Source organism: Pithys albifrons, chromosome 27 (genome assembly GCF_047495875.1).
Source record: "Pithys albifrons albifrons isolate INPA30051 chromosome 27, PitAlb_v1, whole genome shotgun sequence".
NCBI classification, from domain to species: domain Eukaryota; kingdom Metazoa; phylum Chordata; class Aves; order Passeriformes; family Thamnophilidae; genus Pithys; species Pithys albifrons.
In genome coordinates this window covers 2,653,220-2,665,960 of record NC_092484.1, presented here as the reverse complement: position 1 = coordinate 2,665,960, position 12,741 = coordinate 2,653,220, and the positions used below count along the sequence as shown (strand labels likewise).

Here is a 12,741-nt window from a genome sequence, read left to right as displayed (position 1 = left end):
CTGAGGTGTTTGGGGGAGGAGAGGTTGGAAAACCCTTGGGGGGGTTTGTGCTCTGACCTGGGCAAGACCCTCGGGTGAACGTGCCCCTTTTCTTCAGGGCAGAGTGGGCACAGAGAGATGATGAAGAGACCCCTGAGCTCCCAAGTTTGGGTGTTCAGGGGAGGCTGATGGCTCTGGGAACACCCGGGGCTCCTGCTGGGCGGGCTGAAAAGCAGCCCCGAGGCCGTGGGAGGATCCAGCGGGGCGTTCCCTCCCTCGCAGGGTTTACTTTCCTTCCCCGTTAACCGGGTCCTGGTGTAAACTGGGCTCGTTTCTACGGCGCCTCGGGTTTAATTCCCCGCGCCCTGCAGGGCACCGGGCCGGGCTGCAGGAGAGCGAGACACGGGGCGGGATCCCCGGGCGGGATCCTCGGTGTCCCCGGGCGGTCTGTCCAGGCTGTCCCGGTCTCTCCCGGTCCCTCTAGGCTGTCCCGGTGTCCCCGGGCAGTGTCTCCCGGTCTCTCCAACCTGTCCCAGTCTCGCCGCTCTCCCCGGGCAGTCTCTCCAGTCCCCAGGTGGTCTCTCCAGGCTTTCCCGGTCTCTCCCGTGTCACCGGGCGGTCTCTCCGGTCACTCCCGGTCTCTCCGCTATCCCCGGGCTGTCTCTCCGATCTCTCCAGGCTCTCCCGGTCTCTCCCTGTCCCTCTAGGCTGTCCCGGTGTCCCCGGGCAGTGTCTCCCGGTCTCTCCGCTATCCCCGGGCTGTCTCCGATCTCTCCAGGCTGTCCCGGTCTCTCCCGGTCCCTCTAGGCTGTCCCGGTGTCCCCGGGCAGCGTCTCCCGGTCTCTCCAACCTGTCCCAGTCTCGTCGCTATCCCCGGGCAGTCTCTCCAGGCTATTCCGGTGTCCCCAGGCAGTCTCTCCGGTCTCTCCGCTCTCCCCGGGCAGTCTCTCCTATCTCTCCAGGCTGTCCCGATCTCTCCAGGCTGTCTCGGTCTCTCCGTCGTCCCTGGGCAGTCTCTCTGATCCCTCCAGGCTCTCCCGGTCTCTCCCGGTCCCTCTAGGCTATCCCGGTGTCCCCGGGCAGCGTCTCCCGGTCTCTCCAACGTGTACCAGTCTCGTCGCTATCCCCGGGCAGTCTCTCCAGGCTGTCCCGGTCTCTCCGGTGTCCCCGGGCGGTCCCTCCAGGCTGTCCCGGTCTCTCCCGTGTCCCCAGGAAGTGTCTCCGGTCTCTCCATGCTGTCCTGGAATCCGGTATACCCGGGCGGTCCCTCCAGGCTGTCCCGGTCTCTCTGCTATCCCCGGGCAGTCTCTCCGGTCCCTCCAGGCTGTCCCGGTCTCTCCGATGTCCCCGGGCTGTCCCGGTCCCTCCAGCCTGTCCCGGTCTCTCCGCTGTCCCCGGGCTGTCCCGGTCCCTCCAGCCTGTCCCGGTCTCTCCGATGTCCCCGGGCTGTCCCGGTCCCTCCAGCCTGTCCCGGTCTCTCCGCTGTCCCCGGTCTGTCCCGGTCCCTCCAGGCTGTCCCGGTCTCTCCGATGTCCCCGGGCTGTCCCGGTCCCTCCAGCCTGTCCCGGTCTCTCCGCTGTCCCCGGTCTGTCCCGGTCCCTCCAGGCTGTCCCGGTCTCTCCGATGTCCCCGGGCTGTCCCGGTCCCTCCAGCCTGTCCCGGTCCCTCCAGCCTGTCCCGGTCTCTCCGATGTCCCCGGGCTGTCCCGGTCCCTCCAGCCTGTCCCGGTCCCTCCAGCCTGTCCCGGTCCCTCCAGCCTGTCCCGGTCTCTCCGCTGTCCCCGGTCTGTCCCGGTCCCTCCAGCCTGTCCGGTCTCTCCGGTGTCCTCGGGCTGTCTCTCCCCGTTGGCCCCGCCCTCTCCCTCCATCCCCGCCCCTTCTCGCCTCCCATTGGCTATCACCCTTGTCAGTCCGCGGCCGCTCAGCCACTGGGCGCTCGTGGTCCCGCCCCGCTGCGCGGCGATTGGCTGTGCGGCGCGGCAGGCCCCGCCCCCGTGCGCAGCGGGCCGGGCCGTGCTGGCGGCGGGGCCGGGGCCGAGGCGGGTGCGGAGCGGAGCGGACCCGGTGAGTGAGGGCGGAGGGGCCGCGACCGGGACCGACCGACCGGCCCGGGGGGACCTGACACTGCCCTGGGGCTGCCCGCCCACCCAGCGCCCGGGTCTCGCGCCCCAGGCCCGCGCCGCGGCGGGAGGCAGCGGTGACATTGGCGCGGCCTCCCGCGGGGTCACCCCTCGCTGGCCCGGCCCGACCCAGCCCAGCCCAACCCGGCCCGCAGTGCCGCGGCTGCTCCGCTCGGCTCCGCTCCGCCCGGGGCTTGGGGCAGCGACTGGAGCCGCGCCGGGCCGGCCCCGCTGCGGGAGAGCGGCCTTAGCCGAGCCCGGCCCGGCTGCGGCCCCCGCGGGAGGCCCGGCCGGGTGCGCTGCTTGTCCTGCCTTGCCCTGCTCTGCCCTGTCCTGCCTTGCCCTGCTCTGCCCTGCCTTGCTCTGCCCTGCCTTGCCCTGCCCTGCCTTGCCCTGCCCTGCCCTGCCCTGCCCTGCTTTGCCTTGCCCTGCCCTGCCCTGCTTTGCCTTGCCCTGCCCTGCCCTGCTTTGCCTTGCCCTGCCCTGCCCTGCCCTGCCCTGCCCTGCTTTGCCTTGCCCTGCCCTGCCCTGCCCTGCTTTGCCTTGCCCTGCCCTGCCCTGCCCTGCCCTGCCCTGCTTTGCCTTGCCCTGCCCTGCCTTGCCTTGCCTTGCCCTGCCTTGCCTTCCCTTATCTTGCCCTGCCCTGCCCTGCCCTGCCCTGCCTTGCCCTGCCTTGCCCTGCCCTGCCTTGCCCTGCCCTGCCTTGCCCTGCCCTGCCTTGCTCTGCCCTGCCCTGCCTTGCTCTGCCCTGCCCTGCCTTGCCCTGCCCTGCCCTGCCTTGCCCTGCCTTGCCTGCCCTGCCTTGCCTGCCCTGCCTTGCCCTGCCCTGCCTTGCCTTGCCTTGCTCCCCTTCTCTCCCTCCCTGTCTGCCTTCCCAGCCCTGCATTCCCTCCCTGCTTTCCCAGCCCTCTTTGCCCTGCTGGTCACCTTGCCAGCCCACCCTCTGCCCTGCCACCCTGTCCTGCCACCCACCCTCTGCCCTGCCACCCTGTCCTGCCGCCCACCCTCTGCCCTGCCATCCTGTCCTGCTGCCTCCAGCCCTGCCACTCTGTCTGCTGCCCACCCTCTGCCCTGCCACCCTGTCCTTCTGCCTCCAGCCCTGCCATCCTGTCCTGCTGCCCACCCTCTGCACTGCCACCCTGTCCTGCTGCCTCCAGCCCTGCCATCCTGTCCTGCTGCCTCCAGCCCTGCCACCCTGTCCTGCCACCTACCCTCTGCCCTGCCACCCTGTCCTTCTGCCCACCCTCTGCCCTGCCACCCTGTCCTGCTGCCCACCCTCTGCCCTGCCACCCTGTCCTTCTGCCCACCCTCTGCCCTGCCACCCTGTCCTGCTGCCTCCAGCCCTGCCACCCTGTCCTGCTGCCCACCCTCTGCCCTGCCACCCTGTCCTTCTGCCCACCCTCTGCCCTGCCACCCTGTCCTGCTGCCTCCAGCCCTGCCACCCTGTCCTGCTGCCCACCCTCTGCCCTGCCACCCTGTCCTGCTGCCCACCCTCTGCCCTGCCACCCTGTCCTGCTGCCCACCCTCTGCCCTGCCACCCTGTCCCCGCTCTCGGGTGTGAAGTGTTGGTGTCTGTGTCGAGCTTTCAGGCTCCTCTTCCCTTCCAAACCTCCCGCCCAGAGCCGGGCTCAGTCTCCCGCCCAAAGCCAGGCTCAGCCAGGCTCAGTCTCCCACCCAAAGCCAGGCTCAGCCAGGCTCAGTCTCCCACCCAAAGCCAAGCTCAGCCAGGCTCAGCCTCCCACCCAGAGCCAGGCTCAGTCTTCTGCCCAAAGCCGGGCTCAGCCAGGCTCAGCCTCCCACGCAAAGCCGAGCTCAGCCTCTCACCCAAAGCCAGGCTCAGCCTCTCACCCAAAGCCGGGCTCAGCCTCCCACCCAAAGCCGGGCTCAGCCTCCCACCCAAAGCCGGGCTCAGCCTCTCACCCAAAGCCGGGCTCAGCCTCCCACCCAAAGCCGGGCTCAGCCTCCCACCCAAAGCCGGACTCAGCCTCCCACCCAAAGCCGGGCTCAGCCTCCCACCCAAAGCCGGGCTCAGCCTCCCACCCAAAGCCGGGCTCAGCCTCCCACCCAAAGCCGGGCTCAGCCTCCCACCCAAAGCCGGGCTCAGCCTCCCACCCAGAGCCAGGCTCAGCCAAACATTCCTCCAAGTTTGAGACAGGATCTTTGCCTTACTAAGTTGATCTGAGCCTGGCAATGACTCAAACTGGTGTTTCTGTGCCGAGGGGCAGTGCCAGAGGGCACAGAGGGTGTTAAACTCAGATCCCTCCTTGTCTTTTGCTTCTCCCACTTCAGCACGAGCAGGGGGAGCTTCCAAGGTGGAAATGCAAGGACTGGGTTTAAACTGTAACCTGAAGAGTCAGCAGGAAAATGCTGGAAGAGCTGGGGCAGGGTTCATAAACACTGGCCCACCTTCTGTGCTGCCTGTGAGTGTGGAACTGGCTGTTCCAGCCGAGCAGTGGCTGTGCTGACCTTAAACCTGGGCATTGCTACAGCCTGGAGGTGCTGGAGACAAGTCTGTGTGTGCTGGAGATGTGTGTGTGTGTGCTGGAGATGTGTGTGTGTGTGCTGGAGACGTGTCTGTGTGTGTGCTGGAGATGTGTGTGTGTGTGTGAGATGTGTGTGTGTGTGCTGGAGACGTGTCTGTGTGTGCTGGAGATGTGTGTGTGTGTGTGCTGGAGATGTGTCTGTGTGTGTGAGATGTGTCTGTGTGTGTGAGACGTGTCTGTGTGTGTGTGAGACGTGTGTGTGTGAGACGTGTCTGTGTGTGTGTGTGTGTGCTGGAGATGTGTGTGTGTGTGTGAGACGTGTCTGTGTGTGTGAGACGTGTCTGTGTGTGTGAGACGTGTCTGTGTGTGTGTGAGACGTGTCTGTGTGTGTGAGACGTGTCTGTGTGTGTGACATGTCTGTGTGTGTGAGACGTGTCTGTGTGTGTGAGACGTGTCTGTGTGTGTGAGACGTGTCTGTGTGTGTGTGAGACGTGTCTGTGTGTGTGAGACGTGTCTGTGTGTGTGACATGTCTGTGTGTGTGAGACGTGTCTGTGTGTGTGTTTGAGACGTGTCTGTGTGTGTGTGAGACGTGTCTGTGTGTGTGAGACGTGTCTGTGTGTGTGAGACGTGTCTGTGTGTGCTGGAGACGTGTCTGTGTGTGTGTGAGACGTGTCTGTGTGTGCTGGAGACGTGTCTGTGTGTGTGAGACGTGTCTGTGTGTGAGATGTGTCTGTGTGTGTGTGAGACGTGTCTGTGTGTGTGTGTGACGTGTCTGTGTGTGAGACGTGTCTGTGTGTGTGTGAGACGTGTCTGTGTGTGTGTGTGTGTGTGAGACGTGTCTGTGTGTGTGTGTGACGTGTCTGTGTGTGAGACGTGTCTGTGTGTGTGTGTGTGTGAGACGTGTCTGTGTGTGAGACGTGTCTGTGTGTGAGACGTGTCTGTGTGTGTGTGTGTGTGTGAGACGTGTCTGTGTGTGTGTGATGTGTCTGTGTGTGAGACGTGTCTGTGTGAGACGTGTGTGTGTGTGAGATGTGTGTGTGTGTGCTGGAGATGTGTGTGTGTGTGTGAGACGTGTCTGTGTGTGTGAGACGTGTCTGTGTGTGTGTGAGACGTGTGTGTGTGTGTGAGACGTGTGTGTGTGTGTGTGTGAGACGTGTCTGTGTGTGTGAGACGTGTCTGTGTGTGTGAGACGTGTCTGTGTGCTGGAGACGTGTCTGTGTGTGTGAGACGTGTCTGTGTGTGTGACATGTCTGTGTGTGTGTGAGACGTGTCTGTGTGTGTGAGACGTGTCTGTGTGTGCTGGAGACGTGTCTGTGTGTGTGAGACGTGTCTGTGTGTGCTGGAGACGTGTCTGTGTGTGTGAGACGTGTCTGTGTGTGTGAGACGTGTCTGTGTGTGTGTGAGACGTGTCTGTGTGTGCTGGAGACGTGTCTGTGTGTGCTGGAGACGTGTCTGTGTGTGGGAGACGTGTCTGTGTGTGTGTGAGACGTGTCTGTGTGTGTGTGAGACGTGTCTGTGTGTGTGAGATGTGTGTGTCTCTGTGTGTGTGTCTGTGTGTGTGAGATGTGTCTGTCTGTGTGTGTGTGTGAGACGTGTCTGTGTGTGAGATGTGTGTGTGTGTGTGAGATGTGTCTGTCTGTGTGTGTGTGTGAGACGTGTCTGTGTGTGAGATGTGTGTGTGTGTGTGAGATGTGTGTGTCTCTGTGTGTCTGTGTGTGTGTGTGAGATGTCTGTCTCTGTGTGTGTGTCTTTGTGTTTCTGTGTCTGTGTGTGTGTGAGACGTGTCTGTGTGTGTGTGAGACGTGTGTGTGTGTGTGAGACGTGTCTGTGTGTGTGTGAGACGTGTCTGTGTGTGTGTGAGATGTGTGTGTGTGTGAGGTGTGTGTGTGTGAGATATCTCTGTGTGTGTTTATTTACAGTGTTTTCCCTTTGGCTGCTGTTTCAGAGCAGGTTTGGACCCTCCCCTCACTTTGCTTTGTCTTCTCTCCTGTTCTGGAGGTTGTTTTGCTCCTCCTGTGCTTTATTCCCCCTCCTGATGATTTTGGAGTGTTTTGGACCCGCTCTGGTTTGTGACTCCAGGCTTGGGAAGGGACTGTGTGTGAAGGAGCAGAGGAGACCTCTGGGGGTTCTGAGAAGCAGCAGAGGAAGGGACTGTGTGTGAAGGAGCAGAGGAGACATCTGGGGGTGTTGAGAAGCAGCTGAGGAAGGGACTGTGTGTGAAGGAGCAGAGGAGACATCTGGGGGTTCTGAGAAGCAGCAGAGGAAGGGACTGTGTGTGAAGGAGCAGAGGAGACATCTGGGGGTTCTGAGAAGCAGCAGAGGAAGGGACTGTGTGTGAAGGAGCAGAGGAGACATCTGGGGGTGCTGGGAAGGAGCAGAGGAAACATCTGGGGGTGTTGAGAAGCAGCTGAGGAAGGGACTGTGTGTGAAGGAGCAGAGGAGATGTCTGGGGGTGTTGAGAAGCAGCAGAGGAAGGAACTGTGTGTGAAGGAGCAGAGGAGACCTCTGGGGGTGCTGGGAAGGAGCAGAGGAGATGTCTGGGGGTGCTGGGAAGCAGCTGAGGAAGGGACTGTGTGTGAAGGAGCAGAGGAGACCTCTGGGGGTGCTGGGAAGGAGCAGAGGAGATGTCTGGGGGTGCTGGGAAGCAGCTGAGGAAGGGACTGTGTGTGAAGGAGCAGAGGAGACCTCTGGGGGTGCTGAGAAGCAGCTGAGGATGCAGAGACTGTAATCAAAGTACCAGAGGGTTGATACAATCCCACCACCAACCTGTGGGGAAGGTCTTGGACAACAGTCTGAGTGCCTGAAACACCAGGACTGGATTGACTGAACATCTTTCCACCCTTCTGGAGCTGTGGGTGCTCCAACCAGATGCCCCTTGAGGTCCATCTTTGCCTTCCAGTTGGATTCAGCTGTTAAAAACCAAGCCCTGAGCCTGCTCTGCTCAGTCCCACCCACCTCCCACATCCAACCCCAAACCAGCAGCTGGGAGGAGCCCAGAGCTCTCCTTCCCTTCAAGGCCTGGTTTGCTTTTCCTCAGCAGCTCAAAATGATTGTTCAGGATACTCAAAACTTGGTTTTTTTTCTCCTCAGCAGCTCAAAATGATTGTTGATGATACTCAAAACTTGGGTTTTATCTCCTCAACAACTCAAAATGATTATTGAGGATACTCAACTCTTGTTCTTCTGTTCCTCAACAGCTCAAAATGATTGTTCAGGATGTTCCACACTCGTGTTTTATCTCCTCAGAAAGTCAAAGTGATTATTGAGGATACTCAACTCTTGTTCTTCTGTTCCTCAGCAAGTCACAGTGATTGTTCAGGATATTCCACACTTGTTTTTTTATCTCCTCAACAACTCAAAACGATTCTTGAGGATACTCAACACTTGTTTTTTTTTCTCCTCAGCAACTCCAAATGACTGTTCAGGATCTCAACACTCATTTTTTATCTCCTCACCAACTCCAAATGCCTGTTCAGTCCCTCTGGCTGTGGCTCTTGGCCAGAGCTGTCCCCAGCCCATCCTTGGTGTTGGGTTTCAGCAGGAACTGCCCCAGGGATGGCATGAGCTGGACAGAACATTTTGGGCAGGATCTACTGATGGAAAACTGGATATAGCACTTTATTATCACTTGGGCAGGACCTGCTGGTGCCATGGGCTGGACAGAACATTTGGGGAGGACCTGCTGGTGGCATGAGCTGGATAGAACATTTGGGCAGGATCTGCTGGTGGCAAAACTGGATATAACATTTTATTATCCCTTGGGCAGGATCTGCTGGTGGAAAACTGGATATAACATTTTATTTTCACTTGGGCAGGACCTGCTGGTGCCATGAGCTGGACAGAACATTTGGGCAGGACCTGCTGGTGCCATGAGCTGGGCAGAACATTTGGGCAGGAGCTGCTGGTGGCATGAGCTGTTCAGAACATTTTGGGCAGGATCTGATGGTGGCATGAGCTGGATGGAACATTTGGGCAGGATCTGATGGTGGCTTGAGCTGTTTAGAACATTGGGGCAGGATCTGATGGTGGCATGAGCTGGACAGAACATTTTGGGCAGGATCTGATGGTGGCATGAGCTGGACAGAACATTTTCTTAGCACTTGAACAGGATCTACTGGTGGCAAAGCTTCTTATAACCCTTAACTATCCCTTGGGCAGGATCTGCTGGTGGCATGAGCTGGACACAACATTTTGGGCAGGACCTGCTGGTGGCATGAGCTGGATGGAACTTTTGGGCAGGGTCTCCTGGTGCCATGAGCTGTTTAGAAGATTTTTTTAGCACTTGGACAGGATCTGCTGGTGGCATGAGCTGTTCAGAACATTTTGGGCAGGACCTGCTGGTGGCAAAGCTTCATATAAAACTTTATAATCCCTTGGGCAGGGTCTCCTGGTGGCATGAGATGGACAGAACATTTGGGCAGGACCTGCAGGTGCCATGAGCTGTTTAGAACATTATGGGCAGGGTCTCCTGGTGGCATGAGCTGGACAGAACATTTGGGCAGGACCTGCTGGTGGCAAAGCTTCATATAAAACTTTATAATCCCTTGGGCAGGATCTCCTGGTGGCACGAGCTGTTCAGAACATTTTGGGCAGGACCTGCTGGTGGCATGAGCTGTTTAGAACATTGGGGCAGGACCTGCTGGTGCCATGAGCTGGATGGAACACTGGGGCAGGACCTGCTGGTGGCATGAGCTGGACAGAACATTTGGGCAGGACCTGCTGGTGCCATGAGCTGTTTAGAACATTGAGGCAGGACCTGCTGGTGCCATGAGCTGTTTAGAACATTGAGGCAGGACCTGCTGGTGGCTTGAGCTGTTTAGAACATTGAGGCAGGACCTGCTGGTGCCATGAGCTGTTTAGAACATTGAGGCAGGACCTGCTGGTGGCTTGAGCTGTTTAGAACATTGGGGCAGGACCTGCTGGTGGCTTGAGCTGGATGGAACACTGGGGCAGGACCTGCAGGTGCCATGAGCTGGATGGAACATTGGGGCAGGACCTGCTGGTGGCTTGAGCTGGACAGAACACTGGGGCAGGACCTGCTGGTGGCAAACTGTTTCTGACACTTTCTTTTCACTTCCCTCATGCTGTTTTTGGAGATCTCATCCCTGAGGGCTGTTTGAGGCTCGGGCTGGGGGTTGGTGGTTGCCCTGCCGTGTCCTCCAGGATGGGCCTGGCCCCTGGGTGGGTTCCCCCCTGGCCTCGCTCAGATAAAGGGGGTTTGTGGCTCAGAGATAAGAGCTCTCCCCACTGGGGCAGGAGGAAAGCCCAGCTCAGGAGTCCCCACAACGGGCTCCTTTCAGCAGTTAAAGAATGAACCTCTTGTCTTTTCCTGCCAAGATTTCCCTTTTCTGTGGCTCCTTCCCAGCTCCAGGACTTGGAATGATCAGCTGGGTTGGCTTTGGATTTAACCATTTCCTGATTCAGGTCAGGAATTCCAAACCAGGGCAAAGAGTTTGGGTTTTTATCCTGGGAGTTTGGTCTCAACCAAAGGGTTTATTTGGAGCTGGAAAGTCTGAAAAAAAATTGAAACTCATCCTGGAATTTTGGGAGTATTTTAGGCAGTGAATCCTTAAAATAATTCCAATTATTTCTGCCCAGGCCTTTAAGGGAAGGAGAGCTCTGGATGCTGCTGGTTTGGGGTTGGATTTGGGAGATGGATGGGAATGATCAGCTGGGTTGGGTTTGGATTTAACCATTTCCTGATTCAGGTCAGGGATTCCAAACCATCTCAAAGAGTTTGGGTTTTTATCCTGGGTGTTGTTGGCAGGGCCTGAGTTTGGTCTCAACCAAAGGGTTTGTTTGGAGCTGGAAAGTCTGAAAAAAAATGAAACTCATCCTGGAATTTTGGGAGTATTTTAGGCAGTAATTCCTTAAAATAATTCCAATTATTTCTTATTTCTGCCCAGGCCTTTAAGGGAAGGAGAGTTCTGGACTCTTCCCAGCTGATGGTTTGGGGTTGGATTTGGGAGATGGATGGGAATGATCAGCTGGGTTGGCTTTGGATTTAACCATTTCCTAATTCAGGTCAGGGATTCCAAACCAGGGCAAAGAGTTTGTGGTTTTATCCTGGGAGTTTGGTCTCAACCAAAGGGTTTGTTTGAAGCTGAGGAAAAAAAAACCAGGAAAAATTAAAAAGAAACTCTTCCAGCTCCTGGAATTTTGGGAGTATTTTAGGCAGTAATTCCTTAAAATAATTCCAATTATTTCTTATTTCTGCCCAGGCCTTTAAGGGAAGGAGAGCTCTGGACTCTTCCCAACTGATGGTTTGGGGTTGGATGGGAATGATCAGCTGGGTTGGCTTTGGATTTAACCATTTCCTAATTCAGGTCAGGGAATCCAAACCAGGGCAAAGAGTTTGGGTTTTTATCCTGAGTGTTGTTTTTATCCTGGGAGTTTGGTCTCAACCAAAGGATTTATTTGGAGCTGAGAAAAAAAAAACAGGATAAAATAAAAAGAAACTCTTCCAGATCCTGGAATTTTGGGAATGTTTTAGGCAGTAATTCCTTAAAATAATTCCAATAATTTCTTATTTCTGCCCAGGCCTTTAAGGGAAGGAGAGCTCTGGATGCTGCTGGTTTGGGGTTGGATTTGGGAGATGGGTGGGAATGATCAGCTGGGTTGGCTTTGGATTTAACCATTTCCTGATTCAGGGGCCTGAATTAAAAGTAAAATAAAATAAATAAAATAAAATTAAAAAATAAAGTAAAACGAAGTAAAATAAAAAAAAATAAAATGAAATAAAGTAAAATAAAATAAAAGTAAAAAATAAAATAAAATAAAGTAAAAATAAATAAAAATAAATTAAAATAAAATAAAATAAAATGAAATAAAGTAAAATAAAATAAAGTAAAATAAAATAAAAATAAAATAAAGTAAAAAAAGTAAAATAAAGTAAAATTAAATAAAAATAAAATAAAGTAAAATTAAATAAAAATAAAATAAAGTAAAATTAAGTAAAAATAAAATAAAGCAAAATAAAGTAAAATTAAATTAAAATAAAATAAAATAAAGTAAAATAAAGTAAAATAAAATAAAAATAAAGTAAAATAAAATAAAAATAAAGTAAAATAAAATAAAGTAAAATAATAAAATAAAATAAAATAATGTAAAAATAAAATGAAATAAAAATAAAATAAAATAAAAATAAAAGAAAGTAAAAGAAAGTAAAATAAAATAAAATCAAGTATAATAAAATAAAGTAAAATAAAATAAAAATAAAGTAAAATAAAATAAAATTAAATAAAGTAAAATAAAATTAAAATAAAATAAAATAAAATAAAATAAAATAAAATAAAATAAAATAAAATAAAATAAAATAAAAAAAAGAGGAGTGTGTCTGAATGGGGGAAAGACCAACCCTGTGAGGAAACACATCTCATCTTTGTCCCAAAATAACTCCAGGCTTTACATCAGCTTTGCAATTCCCTCCCAGGCAGCTCTTTCTCAACCATCTTGAACAAAAAAAAAAAAGAGTTGCCTTTTGCCTCCCTGAGCCCTTTGACACCATTTCTATTCTGGGGGTGTGGGAGGGTTATTTTGGGTGCAGATAAATCTGATATTGTGACCTCCATTCCTTCCTTGGAGCCAGGGAGGGAGAAGCAGGGAATAGAAACAGAGAATGGGATGGAATGGGATGGAATGGGATGGGATGGGATGGGATGGGATGGGATGGGATGGGATGGGATGGGATAGAATGGAATGGAATGGAATGGAATGGAATGGAATGGGATGGGATGAAATAGAATAGAATAGAATAGAATAGAATAGAATAGAATAGAATAGAATAGAATAGAATAGAATAGAATGGAATGGGATGGGATGGGATGGGATGGGATGGGATGGAATAGAATGGGATGGGATGGGATGGAATGGGATGGGATGGGATGGGATGGAATAGAATGGGATGGGATGGGATGGAATGGGATGGAATAGAGTGGGATGGGATGGAATAGAATGGGATGGGATGGGATGGGATGGAATAGAATGGGATGGGATGGGATGGAATAGAGTGGGATGGGATGGGATGGGATGGGATGGAATAGAGTGGGATGGGATGGGATGGAATAGAATGGGATGGGATGGGATGGAATAGAATGGGATGGGATGGGATGGAATAGAGTGGGATGGGATGGGATGGGATGGGATGGGATGGGATGGGA

General features: G+C 54.3%; 1 protein-coding gene across 1 annotated transcript in view; it reads left to right on the top strand.

Moving 5' to 3' along the window:
- The first annotated feature begins 1,982 nt into the window (after window positions 1-1,982).
- Window positions 1,983-12,741, top strand: part of SLC25A42 (solute carrier family 25 member 42) — a 34,050-nt gene continuing 23,291 nt past the window's right edge. Inside the window, exon 1 of the mRNA XM_071578274.1 lies at window positions 1,983-2,042. The gene's annotated coding sequence lies outside the window, so the exon portion shown is untranslated. The remainder of the gene's footprint in view (window positions 2,043-12,741) is intronic.